Raw genomic sequence first — 27,962 nt, forward strand, 5'->3', positions numbered from 1 at the left:
ATATAAATAGACTAAATTGCATGGAGTTTATACCACTTTAAAATGCTTCCCAGTGGGGATGCCTGAGTGGCTCAGTGATTGGGTGTCTGCCTTCAGCTCAGCGTATGATCCTGGAGTCCTGGGATCGAGTTCTGCGTCGGGCTTCCTGCGGGGACCCTGCTTCTCCCTCTGCCTATATCTCTGGCTCTCTGTTTCTGTGTCTCTCATGAATAAATAAATAAAATCTTTTAAAAAAAATGCTTCCCAGTAATGAACAAGCATTAACATTAATTTATACATGAAGAAGTAAAGAATGTGTCCGTGTATTCTATACTACCACTAACTTCCATGTTTTTTTAAAATGACATCCCCAATTTTTAAGTTACCATATAAACCCAATTTTGTTTAGTATCTTTTAGGTAGTAGGAGTCATCATTTTAAGGGGAAAAAAAGTCTGGAATGGAGAAGAATTAATGTTACTAAATATTTGAAATATTTTACCTGTGATAAGTTACCTGGGGAAACTCTAGAGTAATCCTGTCATTGACTTTATTTCTTTATGTATAGAATGAAATGCTTTCTTTCTCTGGCCAGATTTTTCAGGCAAGAATCTTTTTGGAGTAGTTTTCTGAAAGCAGCCCCCTTCTAAGCATTTCTGAGATTTTCATTCACCAATGAGATGGTCTATAATGGCTCCCAAATAAGCCCTGCATTGCTTTGGGTCCAGCCTCCTCATCTTGCTCCACAGCTGCTGCTGCCCCTCATAATAGAGCACTCATACTGGGACAAGCTCCAGGAGGGAATGGCCAGGCTTAGGCCCTCACCCCCCATCATCACACCCTAGGCTCAGCGTGCACCCAAGTTGCCAATTACACTGCTGTTGGAAAGCAGAGGGGTGGTGCTGACCACCCCTTGGGCAGGAACATCCCACCCTTTCCCAGCCAGAACTGCTCTAGACATTTGGCCTGCTTCCCCCATCACAAGCTCTGCCTCATTTCTTTCTCCAGAATAAACTTCCTCCTGGGATGATTGACCTGATTCCTCCTTACTCTCCTAGGATCTGGGGGGATCCCACTCTCACTGTCTCAAAGGTGCTCTTGCCATGGGCTTTGACCAAAACAAGAACTAAAGAGCTCAACATTGGGTCATTTCCCACAGCCTGGATTATTTCATCTTATCCATGGTGACCTCTTCTTTATTGATTTGAATTAAGTGTCATTAGAATTCTAGATTTTCAACAGTTCTGCTGTCACCATTTAAATGGAATCAACTCTGAAACTTACCCTCATGTTTTTGAGAGTTTCGTAAGAGATCTGTAACTGACCACTCCAGATTTCCACCAAGACATAAAAGTAAAACCAAGCAAAAGGACAGACTACCTGCTGTGAAAAGTAACATGGGAAGAGAAATGACACTTTAAAGCACTTTCCTCTCTGCTCATGCATCAGCTGAGTGAAGGGTGATCTTTGAAGTCCTTCAGGAAGGATATATAATACAGAGTTACAGTAAAATCTTTTCCAGATGTGATTTATTCCAACAGCTCACAATTTTTGAGTATGTTAAGTTCTAGTTGAAATGCTACATGTTCTAAAGAATAATGTACAAATTTTATGTACAAATAAAAAGGCCCAGAACATCCTCCCCAGGAACTATGTTTAGAATACATGATCCTTTGCCCCTTGAACCCAGCAGAAGAGCAACAACACCCAGAAGTCTGTTCTTTTCTTTAAAAGAATCCGCTTTTGTTAGGAACACTGTCTTCTCGGGACTTTTTCACTCCTATCTCCTTGAAAGCACTGAAGGGCAAAAAGAGAGTTTCTAAGTAATATTTTGATCATACTGTTTACAATTCAAACATACCAAAATAGAGCACTGCAGACCCAGGTGCATTGATCTTGCTTAATCTGTATTTTAAAGGGATTTAAATGAGTTAAGAAAAGTACTGTGTTCTAAGGACAAAATTCACAGTACACACATACTAGAGGTAATTTACTCACAAGTAAAAACTCACAAGTAAAAATACTAGAGGTAATTTACTCACAAGTAAAAACATTATTAACACAGTAAACATGTTTTGTCAGGTAAAATTAACTACATATGAATTTGATAATTCAAGGTTCCAAAGGCAATGAAAATGTATTTTGGTACATATCACTGTTCTCCTTCCTAGGCTTCTGCTGTTATATACTGATCCTGAGTCTAACTTGGCTTGCTTCTCAATCTACTTACATCACTAAAAGTCAAATTTTTCTCAGGAAGGAATACTGATTATAGAAGATAATGCACAGTTCCCGCACAATGTGAAAAATATTTTGTGCATAAACTCTAGATTGAAGCTAATTGATCTGGAAGCAGGCTGATGCATGTAACTGATAGAACCCATACGTAGCAGGCCTGTGTACCTGATATCAAGCTGTACTATTATTATAATTTTGACTCTCTCCAAGGGCAAAACTTAACCTTACCATCACCAGCTAGCAGGTTTTGAATAGTTTTTCTCGAATTCTAACTGATACCTAGACCAGCAAAGCAAAATACGTAAACTCCCTGCAAGGATAAGAACTGGAATGAGCTGCCTATCTACTCCTAGAATCTGAGGTTGACTTCAGCTAATTACAAGGCTAATAACAATCATATGAAAAATTGATACATTCAGTGTCTCTAGGCTTTCTAATATGAAAACAGGTAAGAGGATATTTTTTTCTTTCTCCTCCTCTCTTTGGTTCATGACCCCAAGTGAGGTTATCTAGTAATAACCAGAAGACTGTCCATCTCATACCTCATTCCTTTAATGTTACTTTATGACACAATTACAGTTGCCCTGCTTTTCCTCCCACTTTTTGATTTCTACCTTCTTGGGTTATTCTGGGTCAGAAACTTTGAAAAAGACCAGTATAAAATAGTCATGGTTGACAATGGAGCCCTGATTGCTAAGAGCAGCAGCAAAACTTGTAGGCAAGGATGAGATAAGCCCTCCTAGCAATCTGAGCTATGGGATGTAGATTTCCATTTACTGCAACCAGTTAGGAAAACATAAATCCATCAGAATCCAGCAGAGCAATATCAGGAAGGAGCCTCTAGAAACTCTGCATATTAAACTCAGAAGGGGATTCCAGTAATGGCCAGGAGGACAAAGAGACGCCAAGAGCAACCACAAGCTCTGGGTATGGGAATCTCTGTCTTCGGTAGCAGCAAGAGCAATCACAATAACACCACTGCATGGGGCCATTCATAAAAAGCAGCTACACACAAGGAAGGAAATATCTTGAACAATAAGAGGAAAAGAATACCTTAACAACATTTAATGCAGGAGCCAGAAGAAACTCATAGAAACTGGTTTGACATCCTCAGGACATAGGAAGATACGGCATCTAGGACACAGAGGCAGAAACCTACAAGAGGAGAGGAGCATGAAATGAAAACAAGCCAATGCTGAGTGAGAGAGAGGGGAACCTAAGGATGCCACAGCAGAGCTCACATCTCCATGGAGGCATCAGGAATAATCAGTGGCACAGCACAGAATTGTAAATGGAGACCACCACCATAGGAACCTTTCTTAGAAAAGACAACTCTATAAAAATAAGGTGAGAGAGACTATCACACAGAGCAGACAGGATGTAAACAGGAGCTAGCAGTTATTGAAACAAAACGGAATAAAAACGATAATGACAGAGATGATTGAAAGACATTTTTTTCTGAGATAGAAAATATCCCTTATTTTGCAGGTAGAAAAGGCTCATTGTAGTCTAAAGAAAATGGATAAAGTGAGACTTATACCTAGGCACATTTTATCAGAAAATTTAGGTTAAAAGTTAAAAGTCCTTCAAACATTTGGATGGGAGGTGGGGAAGATACACACAAAGAAATAAAAGTAACTCAGGTTAAGAATTTTACCAACAGTAAATTACAGATAACAATGACCATTGGAAGAGAACCACTTTGGATACGTTTCATCCCATTCATAAGAGTAAAAGGCATGGTGTACATAAACTGTATGAACATTTGTTTAAAAAAAGATTCATAAGCAAAATGCCCACCTGTCTCTCATACAAGAAGTTACTGAGAACATGCTCCAACTATCAGTAGATAAAGGACCCGAAGTAAGGATGTCATAGTGTGAAAAGCAGTTGGCATGAAGAGCCACTAATTCTAGAGTTAAGTTTAAATAGTTGATGGAAAAGAGTTTCAAAACTGCATGAAATCTCAAGTAATTATTTTGGAGTAATGTGTCTAAAAATTCAAGGAAATTGGGTATAAGCCTTCAAAATCATGGAAAAGATCACAGTAGTTAAAATAGAGCCTATATATTAAAATGACAAAAACTGAGGAGACAGCAAGGAGGTGCTAAGTGTCAAAAGCATAAAATAAGGTGAAAAACATGAAATCAAATATATCAGCTATAAAACTTAACTTTCAAATTGGTTTATGGAAAAAAACTGAATATAAATTCTCTGTATATAAAACTAATACTTGAATAGTTTAAAAATAAAAGATATATTGGGACAAATGAGAAAAAAGAAGAAAGGAATGGTTATTTTAATTGTAGGAAAGTAGAATTTAATGTAAAAAAAAGTTTCACAAGTATAAAGAGGATCAATTCATATCAATAAAAATATTCTAGGTAAAGATGTAATCGATATGAGCCTTGGTTCTCAGAAAACCACAGCATCATGTTTAAAAACAGCAAACAGCTAATTAAGGTAGTGTTTTTTTGTTGTTGGTTTTGTTTTTTTGTTTTTTTGTTTTTTTGTTTTTTTGCCTCTGGAAGAAGAGTAAACCTCTTGACCCTGAGACAATATAATGCTGGTCCTTCCTCCACTTCCTGACCTTCAGCTCCAAGATCTACAACCTTTATCAATCCAAGTGGACAGCCTGCCTCTAGAGCACCATGTCCCACACTTCAGCGTGCATATGAATCACTTGCAAGTGCATATGAATCACTCGGTGAAATGCAGGTCCCACACAGCATCTGTGAGATGAGTCTGAGAACTGGATTTCTAACAAGCCTCCAGTTGCTGCTGCTGCTGCTGCTGCTGCTGCTGCTGCAAGTTCAAGGCAAAGCTGACCAGGGGCATGATGACACTTGACATCCCAGATCCTCCCGCAAGATTCTGGGAATCAGAACAAGATAAGGAATGAGCTGGTAGAAACAGGTGAATGATGATCCTCCATCTTATATTTAGGCGTATCAAGAGATGTTGCTTCATTCATGCTGTGAATAATTAGAAAAATGTACATTAAGCTTTTAGGCCTTAAAAGTAACCACAAGTGAGTTAAAATGCATGTTTATTATATGAAGTACTGGGGAAAGAAAAATTAAAAATTAAGGCAATAACTTAAAATTTTAAAAAGCCAAAGTAGAATTCAAAGGGGAAAAAAACAATAAGATGACAAAAAGAAACCCAAATAATTTGTTATGATTACCGATAAATGGGAGAAATGATCACTAATAACAAGATAAAAGTCTTGGTTTGGGAACTTCTTTGAAAGATTGTTCCCACTGTCTGATTGTCCCCAACCATATGGTTTTGGTGGAGACTGCCAGTTACCAAGTAACGATCAGAATTTAGCTCTCACGACAAAAGCAAAAATAAACAAGTGGGACCACATCAAACTAAAAAGCTGCTTGGGATGCCTGAGTGGCTCAGCGGTTGAGCATCTACCTTTGGCTCAGGGTGTGATCCCATGGTCCCAGGATCGAGTCCCACATCGGGCTCCCTGCATGGAGCCTGCTTCTCCCTCTGCCTATGTCTCTGTTCTCTTTCTCTCTCTCTCTCTGTCTCTCTGTCTCTGTCTCTGTCTCTCTCTGCATCTCTCATGAATAAATACATTTTTTAAAAATCTTAAAAGAAAAAAAATAAAATAAAAATAAAAAGCTTCTGCTCAGCACAGGAAACCATTAACAAAATGAAAAAGCACCCTACTGAAGGGAGAAAATATTTGCAAGTCATGTATCTGATAAGAGGTTAATACCCAAAATATAAAAGAACCCTACAACTCAATGAAAAAGATCCAATTTAAAAACTGAGCCGAGGATTTGAATAGACATTTTTCCAAAGAAGATATACAGATGGCCAACAGGCACATGAAAACATGCTTGACATCACTGTCAGGAAAATGCAAATCAAAACCACAATGAGATATCACCTCACACATGTTAGAATGGTTGTTATCAAAAAGACAAGAAATAACTTGTTGGCAAAGATGTGGAGAGAAAGGAGCCCTCATGCAGTGTTAGAGGGAATGTAAATTGGTGCAGCCACTATGGAAAACAGTATGGAATTTCCTCAAATATAAAAGAGAACTAACATAGGATCTAGCAATTCCACTTCTGTAAATTTATCTGAAGAAAACAAAAACACTAATGATCTGTGTGCCCTCAAGTTTACTGCAACATTATTTATGATGAGCAGATATGGAAATAACCTAAGTGTCCATTGATGAATGAATGGACAAAGAAACTGTGGTATATATATGATGGAATATTAGCCATAAAAATGTGGGAATCTTATCATTTTTGACAACATGGATGGACCTCAAGGGCATTATGCTAAGTGAAATAAGTCAGGAAAATACAAATACTATATGATCTCATATGTGGAATTTCAAGAAACTAAAAACAAAACAAAACAAAAAACATGTTCATAGATACAGAGAACAGATTGGTGGTTGCCAGAGGTCAGGTGTTGGGAGTGGGAAATGGGTGATGGTGGTCAAAAGGTACACACTTCTGGTTATAAAATAAATATATAAAATAAATAAATATAAATATATAAAATAAGTCACAGGAGTGTAGTGTGTATCATGTTTATTATAGTTAATAATACCGTGTTGATATTTAAAACTAGCTAAGACAGTAGATATTTAAAGCACTCATCTCAAGAAAAAACTTTTTGTAACTATATGTGGTAACAGATGTTAACTAGGCTTATTGTGGTTATCATTTTGCAATTTATACAAACACCAAATCATTACATTGCACACTTGAAGCTAATATGATGTTATATGTCACTTACATCTCAATTTTTAAAAACTTAACTTTTTCACACACTTATCTTCTCCCCCCCCCCCTCCATCCCTACAATATCAGCATATCATAATTTTGGTCAGGTTGATAATCAGTTGTTACATGAATGTGATCACATCAGTCCTATTCATTGCAAATCCCCCATCTACTATGATCACATTTCTTTCCTTGAACAACTTGTCTTGCTCAACATTAATAATTGTTTCTCATTTAGTTTGCTTGACTTGTATATACTTACTCTCTGTGTTGAAATATTCCAAGATCTAGCAAATGAATGTTACTTTCCAAATGCTCAGAATATCAGGTGACCCATCAATTTTCTATCTTTTTCTTGGGAATTGGGTTCTTCTACTCTCCATCTTTGTGTTCTAATCTGGTCCTGGTGACACAACACTGTTGTTATCCTCTCTCTCAGGGTTACTGTCAGTCTTTTTCCTGAGCTGTGTGTCTTGTTTTCCTCATCATTTTTATAGTCCATGTTTCCCAGCAGTTTCCTGTAAGTACATGAGAGGTCTAGTTTTAGTCCTGGCTTGTCTGGAAACACTTCCTTTACACTTGATTATTATTGTGGCTGTGTTGAAAATAAGGTTCATTTTGAATTTTGAGGCCTTGTCTCTATTGTCTCCCAGTAGGACACAAGGCCTTCTAACCTTCCTTTGAACACCTTGACACCACTGGAGTTTTCGGCCATTTGTCTTTGGCCTGTTTCTCCCAACCTCAGAAATCTTTCTGGATATTCTCTTTATTTCTGATGATGTGAAATTTCATATCAATATGCTTTGATGGGGCTATTATCCTGAGAAATCTCCACTTAAAGACATAGGACTTCAACACTAGAAACCATTTGTTAATTATCCTGGAATACTGTTCTCCCTCTATTTTACTTCACTGTCTATAATTCTTGCATCTATATATAAAAATAATATATATAAGATTATTATATATAATATTTATCATATATAAAGTATATATATAAAAGTACTTTGTGGGTTGAGTCTCTGTATCTCTGTCTATAATTCCTGCATACATATAAATAAATAAATATCATAAAATTAGTATATATGAATATTAAATTATAAATTATTTGTATAAAACTATATATATATATATATATTATTATCTTGTGGATTGATTCTCTAATTTCTTTACATTTTTGCTCAGATCTCCTGATTCTGCTTAGTTCTACTCCCTGGGAAATTTCCTTAACATCATCTTCACAAATTTTCATTGATTATTTTGTTAATTACAAATTAATTAATTGGGACGCCTGAGTGGCGTTTAGTTATCAAATGGTAGAGTCAGAATTTGAACCACATCTGAGCTTCTTCTATTCTTTACCAAAATTCAGTGCTGCATCTACTGCTGCAAATGATTTTTTTTAAAAGCATACATAGAATATTTATAAAAAGTAGCCACATCCTAGGCCATCAAATAAGCCTCAAAAAATATCAGAGGATATAAAAAATATCAAAGGATGAAAATCATAAAACGTATAATGAAATCAATATATGATTTACACTAGAAATCAATTCTTGAAACAATAATTAAAACATTCCCATATGTTTTGAAATTAAGAATATACTTCTAAATATTTTGTGGATCAAATGAGAAATTATAATGAAACTATGAAGTATTTAGTTTCACAAAAATGAAAATATTACATAAAAATAACATGAAAATATTACATAAAAATAACATTAAAATATATAAGAATATTGCATAGAATACATATTAATATATGCATATTAATAATATTGCATATTATTACATATTATGCATATTATAAGAACATTGCATAGAATATTACAAACATCACTGAAAATATTCACCACGTTTGACATGGTACAACAGTATTATAAAGAAATATCGAGCCTAAAACATAGTTTCAGAAAAGGAAAAAGAGGAATAATAACAGGTACCTATCTCAGTAAGTTACAGGGAAAAAAAGCAAAGGAAAGTTAAAAGAAGAATAAATTATTGCAATATCATAATAAAATTAAGATAGAAAATAATCATGCAACTGAGGGAATAAAAAAGCAAACATTGATTTCTTAAAATAATAATATTTATAAGTACTTTGCAAAGCTTATATAAAAAATGAGAAAAGGAAGAAATTACCAATTTCATAAATGAAAAAGGAAATGTCATACAGACCCTATAAACCCTGAAGATATCTTGATAAGATATTATGAACAGCTGTATCTCTAAAACTTTGAAATTTCAAGGAAATGGTGAAATTTTTATAAAGTATTAATTATCAAAACTGACACCAGAAAAAAAGTTAAGATACAGATAATAATATAACAAATGAGTAAATTAAATCCATAATTAAAAATCCTCCATACAAAAAAAATAAAAATAAAAATAAAAAAATAAAAATAAAAATAAAAATAAAAATCCTCCATACAAAGAACACAAGGTTCACATAGCCTTACTGGTTAGTTATGCCAAACACTTAAAGAAAAAAATAATGCAAATATTGTACACATATTCTCAGATCATAAAAACAGAATATACATGCCAACTCATTTTATGAAGCTAGCATAGCCTAGATAGCAACAAGTTCAGTATGAGACATTACAAGAAGAAATTTTCTAGGATGATCTCATTCATGAACATCAATGAAAAAATTTCTAAACAAAATTATTAGAGAACTGAATCCATCAATATATAAAAATTATAGTATCTCATGACAAAGTTGGTTTTATTACAGGAGCATAAAGTGGCTAAACATTAGAAAAATATATTAATGCAAGTTATGTTAGTGTATTAAAGGGTAAAAATCACATGATCATTTCAAATGATGGCAAATGCCGTAGATAAAAACCAACACCTATTTGTGTTTTTAAATGGAGAATATAAAAAAAATGAAAGGGATTGTAGGGGAAAGGAGAGAAAATGAGTGGGAATAATTAGAGAGGGTGACAAAACATGAGACTCCTAACTCTGGGAAACAAACAAGGGGTAGTGGAAGGGGAGGTGGGCAGGAGTATGGGGTGACTCGGTGACAGGCACCGAGAGGGGCACTTGACGGGATGAGCACTGGGTGTTCTACTATATGTTGGCAAATTGAACTCCAATTAAAAAATATTAAAAAATAAAAAATAAAAATAAATAAAACAGACTAAGAAGAGAAGAAAATTTTCCTTAATATGATAAAAGGAATTTTATCAATCAGAATAGGCTAGGTTGTGCTGAAATAACAACCAATCTCCAAAATCAAAAGCTTATAACAGTAAGTAAGTGACTTAGAATGAAGATCTGTTTCTCACATGTGCTAAGTGCCTGTTGCAGGTTGGCAGGGGGATTGTTCACAGCAGTTGCTTAGGGGCCAGCCTGATAGATGTCACTGCTGACAGCACCAGAGAAAACAAGAGCCCAAAAGATGTCTTTCTGGTGATGAAGTGCTCCATCCTGGAAGTAATATATTTTATTACTATACATTGGCCAGATCTAGTCCAGGACCCACCCAAACTCAGCAGGGCCAGAAAGTATAGTCATATCATGGACATTATGAATAAGACATTTTAAAGTCTCTGGGTCCTGTTATATTCTTTTGAGGAATAATTCTGACAGTTAACCTGTTAAACATGAACTTCAAACTTTGTCTCCCTGTGGTGGTTAGAAACCAAAGTTCTTCCATCTCCCAGCTTTGGCTTATCTTCTGGGCATGCTGGGGTCTCTCCCATGTGTATAATCCTTAGAGGTTACCTAAAGCTAGGTTTTCATGGATGTTTTTAGTTTACCTGCTCTGTGGGTCTCTTTCTTCCAGGATCCTCACCTCCCCTGCTAATTTTCTACCAGACCAAAATAGACTGGACTTTGTGCCAGGCCAAAGTCCCACCTTTTACATGTCAAGCCAGTATTCCTGCTACTATCTTGTGCCCAAGGCCACACACATTAGCCTAAGAGTACATTTGTACTCTTAGAGGTACAAATCATTCAACTCACAAATCTTACCTGGTACACTTCCATCTTTCAAGGACAGACTTCCTTCTACTTTCAGCTTACTTTTAATTCTTTGGCATGACCTTCAAGGATCCCCTTTAAATATCTGGTGGCAAATTGTTTTTGACCTTATTTCTATTACAGTTGACTCTTGAACAATGCAGAATTTAGAGGCACTAACCCCCTTCACAGTTGAAAATCATGTATAACTTTTGACTCCTTCAAACCTTAATTATTAGCAGTCTATTGTTGATTGGAAGACTTACTATTACTAATAGCATAAATATTTGATTAACACATATTTTGTATGCTATATGGATTATATACTGTATCTTTATAATAAATTAAGCTAGGGAAAATGTTATTAATAAAATAACAAAGAAGAGAAAATATTTTTATAGTACTATATTTATTGAAAAAAATCTGCCCTTGCAGTTTGTATTGTTTAAAGATCAACTGCGGCTGGAGGAGGGACAAGGGCTGGAGGAGGGGCAAGATGGTGGAAGAGTAGGGTCCCCAAATCACCTGTCCCCACCAAATTACCTAGATAACCTTCAAATCATCCTGAAAATCTACGAATTCGGCCTGAGATTTAAAGAGAGAACAGCTGGAATGCTACAGTGAGAAGAGTTCGCGCTTCTATCAAGGTAGGAAGACGGGGAAAAAGAAATAAAGAAACAAAGGCCTCCAAGGGGGAGGGGCCCCGCGAGGAGCCGGGCTGAGGCCGGGGCGAGTGTCCCCAGGACAGGAGAGCCCCGTCCCGGAGGAGCAGGAGCTGCACCGACCTTCCCGGGCGGAAAGGGGCTCGCAGGGAGTTGGAGCAGGACCCAGGAGGGCGGGGATGCCCTCGGGCTCCCCAGGACACTAACAGACACCTGCGCCCCGGGAGAGTGCGCCGAGCTCCCTAAGGGCTGCAGCGCTCACGGCGGGACCGGGAGCAGCTCGGAGGGGCTCGGGCGGCGGCTCCGCGGAGGGGGCTGCGGCGGGGGGAGCAGCTCGGGGGGCTCGGGGGCGGCTGCGCGGAGGGGGCTGCGGGGCGGGAGCGCGAATCCACCAGCGCAGGCCCCGGAGCACAGGGCGCCGGGACACAGCCCAGGATCCGGCCTCCCCCCGGGACAGGCAGAGGCTGGGAGGGCCCAGGACAGCAAGGACGCTCCTGCCCCGAGCTGAGCAGATCAGCGGCCCCGCCCGGAGCCTCCAGGCCCTGCAGACGGAGAGCTCCGGAGTTACTGTGGGGGCTGAATCCAGGGCTCCAGAGCTGGCCCCGCCACTGCGGTTGTACCTCCTGGGGCATCACGGGGTGAACAACCCCCACTGAGCCCTGCACCAGGCAGGGGGCTGAGTAGCTCCCCCAAGTGCTAACACCTGAAAATCAGCACAACAGGCCCCTCCCCCAGAAGACCAGCTAGAAGGACAAGTTCCAGGGGAAGTCAAGGGACTTTAAGTACACAGAATCAGAAGATACTCCCCCGTGTTTTTTTTTTTTTTTTTTTTTGATTTCTGATTGCTTCCTCCACCTTTTTTTTTTCTTTCTTTCTTTTTCTTTCTCTTTTTCTTCTTTTTTTTTCTTCCTTTTTTCTTTTTTTCTTTTCTTCTTTCTCTCCTCTTTCTCCTTTTCCCAATACAACTTGTTTTTGGCCACTCTGCACTGAGCAAAATGACTAGAAGGAAAACCTTACCTCAAAAGAAAGAATCAGAAACAGTCCTCTCTCCCACAGAGTTGCAAAATCTGGATTACAATTCAATGTCAGAAAGCCAATTCAGAAGCACTATTATACAGCTACTGGTGGCTCTAGAAAAAAGCATAAAGAACTCAAGAGACTTCATGACTGCAGAATTTAGATCTAATCAGGCAGAAATTAAAAATCAATTGAATGAGATGCAATCCAAACTAGAAGTCCTAAAGACGAGGGTTAACGAGGTGGAAGGAGTGAGTGACACAGAAGACAAGTTCATGGCAAAGAGGGAAACTGAGGAAAAAACAAACAATTAAAAGACCATGAAGATAGATTAAGGGAAATAAACGACAGCCTGAGGAAGAAAAACCTATGTTTAATTGGGGTTCCCGAGGGTGCCGAAAAGGGCCAGAGGGCCAGAATATGTATTAGAACAAATCCTAGCTGAAAACTTTCCTAATCTGGGAAGGGAAACAGGCATTCAGATCCAGGAAATAGAGAAATACCCCCCTAAAATAAAAAACCATACAACACCTCGACATTTAATGGTTAAGCTTGCAAATTCCAAAGATAAAGAGAAGATCCTTAAAGCAGCAAGAGACAAGAAATCCCTGACTTTTATGGGGAGGAGTATTAGGGTAACAGCAGACCTCTCCACAGAGACCTGGCAGGCCAGAAAGGGCTGGCAGGATATATTCAGGGTCCTAAACGAGAAGAACATGCAACCAAGAATACTTTATCCAGCAAGGCTCTCATTCAAAATGGAAGGAGAGATAAAGAGCTTCCAAGACAGGCAGGAACTGAAAGAATATGTGACCTCCAAACCAGCTCTGCAAGAAATTTTAAGGGAGACTCTTAAAATTCCCCTTTAAGAAGAAGTTCAGTGGAACAATCCACAAAAACAAGGACTGAATAGTTATCATGATGACACTAAACTCATATCTTTCAATAGTAACTCTGAATGTGAACGGGCTTAATGACCCCATCAAAAGGCGCAGGGTTTCAGACTGGGTAAAAAAGCAGGACCCATCTATTGGCTGTCTACAAGAGACTCATTTTAGACAGAAGGACACCTACAGCCTGAAAATAAAAAGTTGGAAAACCATTTACCATTCAAATGGTCCTCAAAAGAAAGCAGGGGTAGCCATCCTTATATCAGATAAACTAAAATTTACCCCGAAGACTGTAGTGAGAGATGAAGAGGGACACTATATCATACTTAAAGGATCTATCCAACAAGAGGACTTAACAATCCTCAATATATATGCCTCGAATATGGGAGCTGCCAAATATTTAAATCAATTAATAACCAAAGTGAAGAAATACTTAGATAATAATACACTTATACTTGGTGACTTCAATCTAGCTCTTTCTACCCTCGATAGGTCTTCTAAGCACAACATCTCCAAAGAAACGAGAGCTTTAAATGATACACTGGACCAGATGGATTTCACAGATATCTATAGAACTTTACATCCAAACTCAACTGGATACACATTCTTCTCAAGTGCACATGGAACTTTCTCCAGAATAGACCACATACTGGGTCACAAATCGGGTCTGAACCGATACCAAAAGATTGGGATCGTCCCCTGCATATTCTCAGACCATAATGCCTTGAAATTAGAACTAAATCACAACAAGAAGTTTAAAGGACCTCAAACACATGGAGGTTAAGGACCATCCTGCTAAAAGATGAAAGGGTCAACCAGGAAATTAAAAAGGATTAAAAAGATTCATGGAAACTAATGAGAATGAAGATACAACCGTTCAAAATCTTTGGGATGCAGCAAAAGCAGTCCGAAGGGGGAAATACATCGCAATACAAGCATCCATTCAAAAACTGGAAAGAACTCAAATACAAAAGCTAACCTTACACATAAAGGAGCTAGAGCAAAAACAACAAATAGATCCTACACCCAGCAGAAGAAGAGAGTTAATTAAGATTCAAGCAGAACTCAATGAAATTGAGACCAGAAGAACTGTGGAACAGATCAACAGAACCAGGAGTTGGTTCTTTGAAAGAATTAATAAAATAGATAAACCATTAGTCAGCCTTATTAAAAAGAAGAAAGAGAAGACTCAAATTAATAAAATCATGAATGAGAAAGGAGAGATCACTACCAACACCAAGGAAATACCAACGATATTAAAAACATATTATGAACAGCTATACGCCTATAAATTAGGCAATCTAGAAGAAATGGACATATTTCTGGAAAACCACAAATTACCAAAACTGGAACAGGAAGAAATAGAAAACCTGAACAGGCCAATAACCAGGGAGGAAATTGAAACAGTCATCAAAAACTTCCCAAGACACAAAAGTCCAGGGCCAGATGGCTTCCCAGGAGAATTCTATCAAACGTTTAAAGAAGAAAACATACCTATTCTACTAAAGCTGTTTGGAAAGATAGAAAGAGATGGAGTACTTCCAAATTTGTTCTATGAGGCCAGCATCACCTTAATTCCAAAACCAAAGACCCCACCCAAAAGGAGAATTACGGACCAATATCCCTGATGAACATGGATGCAAAAATTCTCAACAAGATACTAGCCAATAGGATCCAACAATACATTAAGAAAATTATTCACCATGACCAAGTAGGATTTATCCCCGGGACACAAGGCTGGTTCAACATTCGTAAAACAATCAATGTGATTCATCATATCAGCAAGAAAAAAACCAAGAACCATATGATCCTCTCAATAGATGCAGAGAAAGCATTTGACAAAATACAGCATCCATTCCTGATCAAAACCCTTCAGAGTGTACGGATAGAGGGAGCATTCCTTAACATCTTAAAAGCCATCTACGAAAAGCCCACAGCCATATAATTCTCAATGGGGAAGCACTGGGAGCCTTTCCCCTAAGATCAGGAACAAGACAGGGATGTCCACTCTCACCACTGCTGTTCAACATAGTACTGGAAGTTCTAGCCTCAGCAATCAGACAACAAAAAGACATTAAAGGCATTCGAATTGGCAAAGAAGAAGTCAAACTCTCCCTCTTCGCCGATGACATGATACTCTACATAGAAAACCCAAAAGCCTCCACCCCAAGATTGCTAGAACTCATACAGCAATTTGGCAGTGTGGCAGGATACAAAATCAATGCCCAGAAATCAATGGCATTTCTATACACTAACAATGAGACTGAAGAAAGAGAAATTAAGGAGTCAATCCCATTTACAATTGCACCCAAAAGCATAAGATACCTAGGAATCAACCTAACCAAAGAGGTGAAGGATCCCTGAAAACTATAGAACACTTCTGAAAGAAATTGAGGAAGACACAAAGAAATGGAAAAATATTCCATGCTCATGGATTGGCAGAATTAATATTGTGAAAATGTCAATGTTACCCAGGGCAATTTACACGTTTAATGCAATCCCTATCAAAATACCATGGACTTTCTTCAGAGAGTTAGAACAAATTATTTTAAGATTTGTGTGGAATCAGAAGAGACCCCGAATAGCCAGGGGAATTTTAAAAAAGAAAACCATATCTGGGGGCATCACAATGCCAGATTTCAGGTTGTACTACAAAGCTGTGGTCATCAAGACAGTGTGGTACTGGCACAAAAACAGACACATAGATCAATGAAACATAATAGAGAACCCAGAAGTGGACCCTGAACTTCATGGTCAACTAATATTCGATAAAGGAGGAAAGACTATCTACTGGAAGTAAGACAGTCTCTTCAATAGATGGTGCTAGGAAAATTGGACATCCACATGCAGAAGAATGAAACTAGACCATTCTCTTTCACCATACACAAAGATAAACTCAAAATGGATGAAAGATCTAAATGTGAGACAAGATTCCATCAAAATCTTAGAGGAGAACACAGGCAACACCCTTTTTGAACTCGGCCACAGTAACTTCTTGCAAGATACATCCACGAAGGCAAAAGAAACAAAAGCAAAAATGAACTATTGGGACTTCATCAAGATAAGAAGCTTTTGCACAGCAAAGGATACAGTCAACAAAACTAAAAGACAACCTACAGAATGGGAGAAGATATTTGCAAATGACATATCAGATAAAGGGCTAGTTTCCAAGATCTACAAAGAACTTCTTAAACTCAACACCAAAGAAACAAACAATCCAATCATGAAATGGGCAAAAGACATGAAGAGAAATCTCACAGAGGAAGACATAGACATGGCCAACACGCACATGAGAAAATGCTCCGCATCACTTGCCATCCGGAAAATACAAATCAAAACCACAATGAGATATCACCTCACACCAGTGAGAATGGGGAAAATTAACAAGGCAGGAAACCACAAATGTTGGAGAGGATGCGGAGAAAAGGGAACCCTCTTACACTGTTGGTGGGAATGTGAACTGGTGCAGCCACTCTGGAAAACTGTGTGGAGGTTCCTCAAAGAGTTAAAAATAGACCTGCCCTACGACCCAGCAATTGCACTGTTGGGGATTTACCCCAAAGATTCAGATGCAATGAAACGCCAGGAAACCTGCACCCCGATGTTTATAGCAGCAATGTCCACAATAACCAAACTGTGGAAGGCACGTCGGTGTGCATCGAAAGATGAATGGATAAAGAAGATGTGGTTTATGTATACAATGGAATATTCCTCAGCCATTAGAAATGACAAATACCCACCATTTGCTTCAACGTGGATGGAACTGGAGGGTATTATGCTGAGTGAAGTAAGTCAATCAGAGAAGGACAAACATAGTATGTTCTCATTCATTTGGGGAATATAAATAATAGTGAAAGGGAATAGAAGGGAAGGGAGAAGAAATGTGTGGGAAGTATCATAAAGGGAGACAGAACATGAGAGACTCCTAACTCTGGGAAACGAACTAGGGGTGGTGGAAGGGGAGGAGGGCAGGGGGTGGTGGTGAATGGGTGACGGGCACTGAGGGGGGCACTTGACGGGATGAGCACTGGGTGTTATTCTGTATGTTGGTAAATTGAACACCAATAAAAAATAAATTTATTATAAAAAAAAGATCAACTGCATTCCCTTTGTGTGCCTGTTATCTATAGCCAAACTAAATGTGCTTCTATTATAGATAGAATACAAACCTCTAAGGTATTCTATACCTTTGCTTTCTTTTAAGAATGCCCACTCTCACATCTTCCAGTGCCTTAATGGTAAGGGACCTTCATAGCCCAACTCAGGAATTATTCTGTCGAGCCTCTTCTGTTTCTTCTCTCTTCTTACTCTAAACTTCAGCCCTCTCCCTACCCTAACTTCCCTTCCCTACAAAATTTTATATCTTCCTTTCTTGTGTCATTTAAAACATAATGTTAGAAAGTAATATATTCCCAACAACATCTAATGTGCTTGCTAATGCATCGTCAATGCATCAAAATGGCTTGCAAAATTAATTTGATCAGGTGCATAACTGCCATCCATACTAAAATTTGTATAGGTGTCATAATCAAAAGTGTGAAGTGGCCATTTGGGCTTGCCACTATAATATATATTATACGAAAACTATTTTTGTAAGAATCCCTAATATGAAATAGCAAATAAAGAGTATAATGACATATATTTTCCTCTACTAGAGAAATTATCAAAGTGGTGAGAGTAATTTTTTGTTTATTCACCATACATTCTCTCATGTGATTCTTTCTGTTTATAACCAGTAACATACATTTGTGAGATGGTCTACTAGGAGGCAAGTTGACTCCAGCTGCTAAAGAATTACAAAAATATCACTGATCTACAAATATACAGCACATAAGACAGTGGCCTCATTAGGAGAGCTCTAATGAGTTGAGGTCACCCAGCTATAAAGGATAAACATGCACAGACACAGCTAAAGCAACTTAACATTTAAGCAGCAATAACATTTTAAAAAGCAAAATAGTCTTGTTAAAGAATACTCAATGGAAAAAAATATACCAAGTAAGGGTAAAGCATGAGAATCCATATCACAATACAAAAAAATGGTTTGAGAATTCTATTTAATTAGAAAGGAGCAAGTGCAACTGAAATGCATTACTCTTTATAATCTAATAATTTTACTTATATACCTTAAAATTTTCCAGGTAAATTATTTTTAAAGCTATAAAACTATTTAAAAGTACTTATGTTAAGAACAAAATGTCTAATATCTTCTGAAAATACAGAAATGAGGTGTATTAGGATTATTTTGGTTATAAAATGCAAAAAAAAAAAAAAGGATTCAAACTGTCAGTCAGGTTTGCTTGATAACTCACATAACTGAACAATCCAGAGATGGGTCTCATTTCAATCATGGTTTAATATGGTGGCTCACTATTTTTACTCTCTGATTTGTTTTATGCAAGATCATCTTAAAGCTCGCTCTTTTCTTGGCCTTTGGATGTTCCAAGTAGATCCAGGGACTACATATACCTACAAGAAAGAGAAAGTATCATTGTCCCTGAATTTCCAGAAAAATTCAAAGTCAAAAGTTTGCTGTGATTATATCATCTATATAGACATGCCCAGTCTTGAACACACTGACCAGATTAACCTAGGCCATGCAACCTGCCCATAGTACAGGTTAGGGGAAAAAAGAATTAGTTTCCCCCAAATGACATGAATTCTGTGTCAGAGACATTTACTAAGCACCAGATATCTAACAGCCCCCCAGCATTTCTGTTATGCAGTTATTTGAAACTATGGAACTAACTCTGTCAATGGGCTGTGAATGGAAGAGGTGCGTGTTTCCTTCAAACTAAGCTTTTCAGAGCCACTGCACTTCTCCTTGCCCTGCATTAACCTGAATTGAACATCTTCCATGAGTGTAAAACGGTCCTTTTCTGTGTGAAGCCAAAGAGATTTTAGGGCTAATCTATTGCTGCAGCAAACCTACCCTATGCTGAGCAATTCGGATTCCAAAATGAGAATCCATAGCTATTTAGGGAAACAGAATCTGGTTTCATACCTTAAAACATCCACATTATGAGGAAGTCATGTCCACTATGAACTTTCAGTAGCTGATGCTAAAGACCACGTCTCTCTGTCCTTTTTGAGAATTAGTATGACCACTGGAAAGGCCATGGGCCTGACCCTTATTTCTATTGCTGGTTCTACCATGTTGTGCAAATTAGTCCAACTCTTTGAGCTCAGGAGATGAGTCTGCATCTCCAAAATAAGGAAGTTGATACATCTCTTAGAGAGTTGTGATCATTGTTATGTGATCACATGTGTGGAAATGCCCAGGCCAGGTAAGAAGCAGGCTCTTAACAAATGGTAGGTGTTGTATTGAATATGAGTAATCATAGTCACGTGGGATTATAAAATCCAACTATTTGATGATTGCTGTTCTTCCTTCCTTCCTTCCTTCCTTCCTTCCTTCCTTCCTTCCTTCCTTCCTCTCTATCCATTTCTTTCACACTTTATCTATCAGTTACCTCACCACCCTTAATTCCCCATTTAAAAAGACATAATATAAAACTAGTGTCACTCTAGAAGTTATTTCCTGTACAGAAGTAATGTGTTAATAGATGTGGGATGATAGTAATCTCTGGCAGGTGTTAGCCAACCCCAGAAATATTTGAATAGTTAGCTGGTTGGTCACTTACCAGAGGAAAGGCTCCTTCTGGACCTGTGATGAGGAGTTGAAATCAGGCCCAACTCTGTCTGAATAGAGAAAATGAGTCAGAGAGATGCAAAACAAAAATGGGAGGTACCAGAGCTGATGGGAATGGAGCATACAGCTGTCCATGTCAAAACAGCACAGTTGAATCAAAGGGATAAAGAGCTAAAAATAATATTACATTTTCAAACTGAATTTAACAGGTATTAGGTGTCCTTTTCCCATTATCAAATAAACAAAGTTCATCAATTTTCCTAAGTCTACCACTTACCAGTTCTCAGACAAGTTAACCACTTTGAGACTCAGTTTATAATATTGGCAGAAGAATGGCACTCAATTTATGGGTTATTTCAGTGCTTAAATGAGCTAAATACGTTTCAAGCCCTCAGCAGGGCACACAGTCTAAGTGTAATAAATGTTACCATCATCATCATCATTATTCCAGGTCTTGATTAGGGCAACAGTTTTTAGTTGCCAAGACTAGAACTTTATCTGGCAATCTTAATCCTTCTGCATGAGGGGGTTGAGTTCTAGTCAGGGAAATTATCATTTTTACCTTCTTGCTGTTCCTTCATGGTCAATATCTGCAGACTTCCTAACTTTGGGTCATTGAATAATTAGTAGATTTGGATTCTGTAACTCTCATCAAAGTTACAGTAAAAAAGTTAGATGGAAAATGGATTAGGTCAAGTATAGACCTTGGTGATATTGCAGTAGGACCAAATCATCAGGACATATCACTTGGATTCAATTGTTCACACAGAAAAGAAAAAAGAAGGGAAAAAAAGCCTAACTCTTCAACCATTTCCATACCTTGACTACAAGGGAGGTCTTGCCAGATGCCTCGCTGATGTGGTCTGTTTATGATCTCCTTTATGAGTAGACTTATCAGAATACATGAAGTAAGCTTGGCCTGACATTTCAGAGAACTCACCCTGGCTGATAGTGATCACTGCTATTTTCTTGGGAGTTCTCCAATAACCTGCTTAAATAATAAATTCCAGAATTATACCAAATATTAATGCCAAACTTAGCAGCGTGTAGTTCTTCAAGCTCCTGCTTTGAGCTGGAAAGGGGAGCTTCTTCTTGAAAATGGGTATGTTTATCCACCTGCTGTTTAGCACTGCAGCTCTCACCCTCCTAGTGTGTGAAAAGCCTATGTATGTGATAGCCTTCTTCGTAGTCTACTACTTCCACTATCTTAAAGCTGCAGGAAAATTAGAGACCTTTCCTCCACCAGAAGAAAAGTTAACAGTGATTCTTAGAAGAATCAAGAATCCTGCTTGTCACAGCACATTGATTTGGATCCCATTCAGCAATGGTGTCAGGGCTGGCCAGCTGCAGATCATCTGTGGCCCACTCCTGTGTGCAGAACTCAGACAAAGGGCAGTCTAGGGACAGGGGAGCAAGGGGAAAAGAGACAAACCCGGCATTGCTTTCTGACAAAGGTACTGTTAGAGCTATTCAGGTTGTGTGGAAGCTAGCGCAGGCCCAAACTTGGCTGCAGCAAGAGTGAGGAGCATGTGGAATTGCATCATTATTCAGGTTCCTCTATAGCTACAAAGTTGTGAATATCACATAGATCACGCTCAGGACTCTATGGTTGAGACCATTTTGATGATGAATGCTTTCATTTCTTTAAAAAATTAGTTTTTTAAGATTTTTATTTATTTATTTGAAAGAGAAAAAAAAAAAACACAAGCAGGAGCAGAGGGGCAGAGAGAGGAGAAGCAGACTCCCTGCTGAACAGGGAGCCCAATGCGGGGCTCGATCCCAGGACCGCAGGATCAGGACCTGAGCCAAATGCAGACAGTTAATCGACTGAGCCACCCAGGCATCCCTTAAAAAAATTATTAATTATGTATCTGTCTTTAAAAATAAGTATTTAAGGGAAAGAAAAGCCAAACACTCTCACCAAAAACTGAACTGTGTTCTATGGTCCTAAAGTCAAAATATGTTCTTGTCAGTTGAAGAAGTGAAAAAATTAACTACTTTTAATGACAAAGCTTTAATAGAATATCTGAATTTTGTATCAAGATGGTTTCTTTATGGGATGAGAGAAAAATTAATATTTTTTAACACAACACTTACTGGAAAACAATGAATTAAAGACAAAATTGTAGCCTTTATTATTGGTTTCCTAGATGCCCATAATAGCTGAGTTGAGTCTCTAATGCTCTAATTGCCCAAGAATATGAGAACTCAGCCATATCACATTTATTTAGTAATTGAATTCTGTTTGGGAAAAGAAAAATTTCTACAATTTTGAACCTGTATTTAGTTTGAAAACATTGTAAATTCATTATACTCTGTAAATTAATGGATTACATGATTAGCACCCCTCGACCAGCAAAATTTATGTTCATTTCAATCAAATTCAACTAACATGTGAGGCCAAACAATATTAAATATTCTAAAATATTTTAATTTAAAAAAATACTTATGATACATTAAGACAGCTATAATAGGCAAATTCCTAGAGATAGCAAGTAGATGAGAGGTTACCAGGGATGGGGAGTTTCTGCAGAATAGTTGTAGAGTTTCTGTTTTGGGTCATGGAAAAGTTTTGGAAATAGAGAGGGGGGATGGTTACACAACATTGTGAATGTAATTCAGCCATGCCAGACTTGCAAATGATCAAATGACATTTTATAGTATTTATATATTTTATACAATAAAATAAAAATAATCATTTAAGGTATAAAAATAAATGAGAAGAATTCAAAGACTAAAATGTCTACTCTCAGCATTATAATACTGTATTTTCTATTAGAAATTCTGGCCTCTGTCATGTGACCAAAAATAAATACTAGAAAGCTAAGATCAATTGTCAGTGTTTGTGGTAATATAATTACCTATAGAACCCAAATGAATTCACTGTAAAACAATAGAATCAGTAAGAGAAATAAGCAAGTTAACCAGTAAATAAATATATAAAAATGATATGTTTTTGTGTATGTGTTATCAAGAATTTTTAGAATGCATGTTGGGATAAAATAGTCTTAGACAAACAGTGACAAAGTATAAAATTCCTTTTAAGTGAACCTAACAAATTATGCCGAATCTGAATGAAGAATACTGTAAAGCTTTCCTGAGGAGCTTAAAGATGACAAGGAAAATTGAAGAGATATAAGTTTCTAATGGAAAGATTCAATAGTAAAGATGTAAATTTTCCCCCAAAATATTCTCTAAATTTATTGAAATTTTTGTTGGTCTCCAGCATATTTTTTAACCTCACCAAATTATTTTAAAGTTTGTCTCAAGATATAAATGGTTAGGAATAACCAAGAAAATACTGAGAATGAATGAGAGAGCTCTACATTCCACTAAATTAAAATATACAAAATCATGATCATGATGGATAATATTTTTAGGTAAATATGCAAAGTATGCTGAAAAATTTTTAAGCAGTATATAAAAAATTATTTTTTAAAGGAATAAAATCCTTAGTTTACAAATGCCTATGGAAAACATAGTCTAATGATAGTGGCTGAGTATATAGATTTCTCTGTTTACGTTCTATTCTACAAAGTGTGATCATAGCTTTTATAACCTACTTTTTTTCTCATTTGTGTCTTGTCAACATTTTCCTATTAAAAAAAATATTTTTCTATTAGATAACTTTGGTAACTTTGTGATTTTCCATTATATAGGTATACCTGATTTTACTTTTGTTTTTGGAGCATTTAGATTGTTTCTAATTATAAATATTAACTATCACATCCTTCCCTATGACTTTTTCTGCATAGGTGTGTACCTCCTTAGACTAAATGCCCAGAAGTGGAATTGCTGGGTCAAATACTATAAACACACACCCTTTTATCCATGGTTTTGCTTTCCATGGTCTCAGTTTCCAGTAGTAAACTGCAATCCAGAAGCAGATGATCCTCCTTCTCACATATGTCAGAAGGTCAATAGTAGCCTAACGCTGTAGTGTTTCACAATTCCTACATCATTCCTCTCACTTTATTTCATCACATAGGCATTTTGTTATCTCACATCACTACAAGAAGAAGGGTGAATATAGTACAATAAGATATTTAGAGAAGGAGAGAGACCATATCCACATAGCTTTTATTATAGCATATTGCTATAATTGTTCTATTAGTTATAATTAGTAATCTCTTATTATACCTAACTTATAAATTAAACCTTATGATAAAAAGGTATGTATAGAAAAAAACATGACATATGTGAGCTTTGATACTATCTGCTATTACAAGCATTTACCTGGGGTCTTGGAACATATCCCGGGGGTCTTAGAACATATCCCCATGGATAAGGAGAGGACTACTATATTGCTGTAAAAGGTGGTGAGGGTTTATAATATAGTATCTATGAGAGTGCCTCTTTTCCCAAACCTGTGTCCACACTGAATATTACATTTCAAAAAACTTTTTGTTAAATGATATTCAAAATTATAGTGTTTATTTTTATTACTAATGAAGCTGAACGTACTGGAATATTAATTATTTATTTGTTTTATTAATTTGTATATTATCAGTATTCTGTGCCCACTTTTTTCGTTAGAAAAATTCAATCTTATTGGTTTGTGATAGCTATTTGTATATCAAGGATATTAATATAGCTTATGTCAAAAATATTTTTTAGACCTTATTGTTTGCTTCTGCATTTTGTTTGGTGTTTCCAGTTTTAAAAGGAGTAGAAATATTTCAATTTTTCCTGATTCTCCAGGTGTGAATCATATCTGATAGTAGAAAATGTTCACACTTTGCAAAAATTTAGCAATAATGGATTTTATGCTTAAGAAAAATCATACATGTAACATAACCATCTAAGATGAATAAGTTTTACCTCTTTGACTTTAAATTATTCTTTCCTTATTCTTCAGCAATTTCTATATATCTGGAAGCTCTATCTTGTTGATTATACTTGAAGGAAGTAAGCAGTACAATAGAAATCCAATTTTCTGAATAGAAAGGTTCCACTGGCTGATCTATAATGTCAGTAGATTTCTCATGTCAGACCCTTTTCAAAATCTTAAATCTTGAGTTCAAAGTCCTCACTTATGTCTTGACAATAGATTTCAGGCCCATCAAGACAAGAATAAACACATTTCTGCTCTTTCAAACTACAGAATCATATTCTTTATATCTGTTAACATACTTTTTCAAAGGAAAAGAACTTTGTTTCAGAAAAAAGCCCTCATTTTTATTTAATTCCATTGGGATGATAAGAACAAAAAGACTTCCAACTTAATGGTATATCTTAATTCCTCAAGAATGAGAAAGAAAAATAGAGGAATTGAAGTGGAAAGGAACTATATAAAAAAAATCCCTCTTGGACAAAGTTAAGAGGTTTTTATAGTACATACCCTGGCTTTATTTCACAGTGACTGCAGAGGTTTTAGAGCTATTCCCTGGTCATTTAGGAGGACTCAGAGTTCTATTTTAGATGCCATTAAGAGTAATGGTTCACACATTTCACTTGTCAGTCATTGTCAGTCCAATAACATTCATCACGAACATGTTAATTCAATCAAGGTTGCAGTAAAATGAAATAATTGTTCCTGATAGCTGTTATTACAATCCATGGTGAGAGAGATTATTAGTTTATTTCCAAGGGATCAATTATCTATACAGATAGGCATAAACCTAACCAACAAAAGTTTGATGTTCTTAGTACTCATATATATAAAAACTTTACTCCTTAAACAATGTGTTCTATATGACAAGCTGTAACATTCATGGTAAACTAGCATATTAGAATATGGCTATTATATTGCAGGCTTTGGTATAGATATTCTAAAAGAGGAAAGCTGAAAATCCAGTATTCAGTAGCCACTATGGCTACAAAAATCTTTCCTGCAATTATCTGATGGGCTCTACACAATGATAAAACTATTTAGAAGACTGTTTCTATGCTATCTGGAGTTTTGTTCCCACATTGCTAAGTAGAACTTGATCCCTCTGAACTGGAGTCGACCTTGTAGGAGGAGAACTCTTTTATCTAAGAGGTGACAGTCTCTAGAATGCTATTCCCTCTCCTGGAATGCTCTTCGCCTAAATAACAGCTACTCATCCCTTGACTCTGTCCCTATGTGTAAGAGCCTTTACTCTCTCAACTGGGCTAGATGCCCCTTTTCATTTGCTGTTTAAATATCCTATCTTTCTTAGGAATATTCATCAAACTTGCAATATTTGTCCACTGTCTTCTTCCATACTGTATTATAAGCCCAAGAGGATGAAGGCCATATCTGTCTTCTCCACTTCTCTATCTCCAGTTCCTAAAACAGTGATTGACACACACACATTCTCAATAAGTATTTGATGAGTGAGTATTAAGTAAACTAGTATATGTAAGAAGTGCTTTGCTTTACTCCTGTAATACAGAGGTCTTCAGTGTATATTAGGCACTGGTGCTTGAACTATAACACAGCTCTATGCACTTCTGAATCCTAAACATGTTTAGCTTCATTGCTAGACTTTTTGCAAGAGCGTTTAGTGCCCATAATCCTCACAAAAACATTTCTGCAGGTTCCCAAGCTCTCTTTTGTTAAACTGAGCTGGGGCAGTAGGAAGGGTTCAGTGCCTGGTTACCTGAGAAAACCGAACAGGCTTTAGATGGGATAAAACCAGAAAAAGAGCCCCTACTACTCTGTGAGATGCTCTACCCTTCTCCCTTCCACCTTCCCATGGTACTTTGACACTTTGCTTCTGAATATCTTATTACTACAACTTTTAGGCTAAATTATAGCATTCTATTTGTAGTTGTTTTCAGAACATGGTATGGCCTGCAGTGTCTAAATGCTGTGGTAATAAACCATCATGCAGTGGAATTCCATAATTGTGTAGTTATATTTAGATTGGTTCCCTGAGTTAAAGCTGAGCCATCTCTATTCAACACATTTGTGTTTACAGACAGTCTTCAGCTTAAAATTGTTTGATTTGGGATTTTTCAACTTTAAGATGGTGTGAAAGCCATATGCACTCAGTAGAAACTGAACTTTGAGTTTTGAATTTTGATCTCTTTCTGGGCTAGTGATATGTGGATAGAATATTCTTGCATGATGCCAGGAGGTGGCAATGAGACACAATTCTCAGTCAGCCATGCATGGATAAACAACTGATACACTCACAATTCTATATCCATACAACCATTCCGTTTTTCACTTTCAGTAGAGTATTAAATAAGTCACACGAGATAATCAACACTTCATTATAAGACAGGCTTTGTGTTAGATGATTTTCCCCAACTGTGGGCTAATATGTGTTCTGAACAAGTTTAAAGTAGGCTACTAAGCTATGATATTCAGTAGGATAGGTGTATTAAATATGCATTTTTAACTTACAACACTTTCAAGTTACATGGGCTTATCAGGACATAGCCCCATCATAAGTTGAGTAAGATCAGTACTTTCAAACCAAACAATAATGCGGTCTGTACTACACCAGCTGTTGGGGGCTCCCCAGAGATGTTTTCATGCCCCAATGCCCATCTTGTGGCTGGAGGCAATGAAGTTTCCACATTTTATTTTTTAAAACTTCCTAGTAATTCTAGAGGAAACAGCTGTGAAACGACTAAATGATATCTTATATTCTTGGATTTTTAACTGATAATTCAGTTTGGTTCAAACTTACCCCAGGTGTCATCTTTGTGCCTGGTTAGTTTGTACTTTATTTTGTAGGAAAAGAGGTGGAGAAATATTCTGAACTCTTTGAGCAGGCAGTGAAATGACCAAATATGCTCTAGGAAGGTTAATCCAGCAGCCGTGTAAAAAGAAAGATTGGGGCAGTAGAGAAAGAGAGAAGGGAGTCTGC

General features: G+C 37.0%; 1 protein-coding gene and 1 long non-coding RNA gene across 6 annotated transcripts in view; one reads left to right on the forward strand and one right to left on the reverse strand.

Moving 5' to 3' along the window:
* Window positions 1-27,962, forward strand: part of PACRG (parkin coregulated) — a 516,291-nt gene that overhangs the window by 285,785 nt on the left and 202,544 nt on the right. The gene's annotated exons all lie outside the window — the stretch shown is intronic.
* On the reverse strand, window positions 6,773-24,084 carry LOC112644410 (uncharacterized). Of its 2 annotated transcripts, XR_007413035.1 has the most exons (4): window positions 23,997-24,084; window positions 20,168-20,225; window positions 18,836-18,992; window positions 6,773-7,500 (listed from the first exon to the last, which is right to left on the reverse strand). It is a non-coding gene; the product is annotated as an uncharacterized LOC112644410 (long non-coding RNA). The 2 variants fall into 2 exon arrangements; XR_003126356.3 differs by lacking the exon at window positions 6,773-7,500 and having other exon boundaries at window positions 18,165-18,992.

The sequence above is a fragment of the Canis lupus genome, chromosome 1, assembly GCF_003254725.2.
Source record: "Canis lupus dingo isolate Sandy chromosome 1, ASM325472v2, whole genome shotgun sequence".
Taxonomy (NCBI): Eukaryota; Metazoa; Chordata; class Mammalia; order Carnivora; family Canidae; genus Canis; species Canis lupus.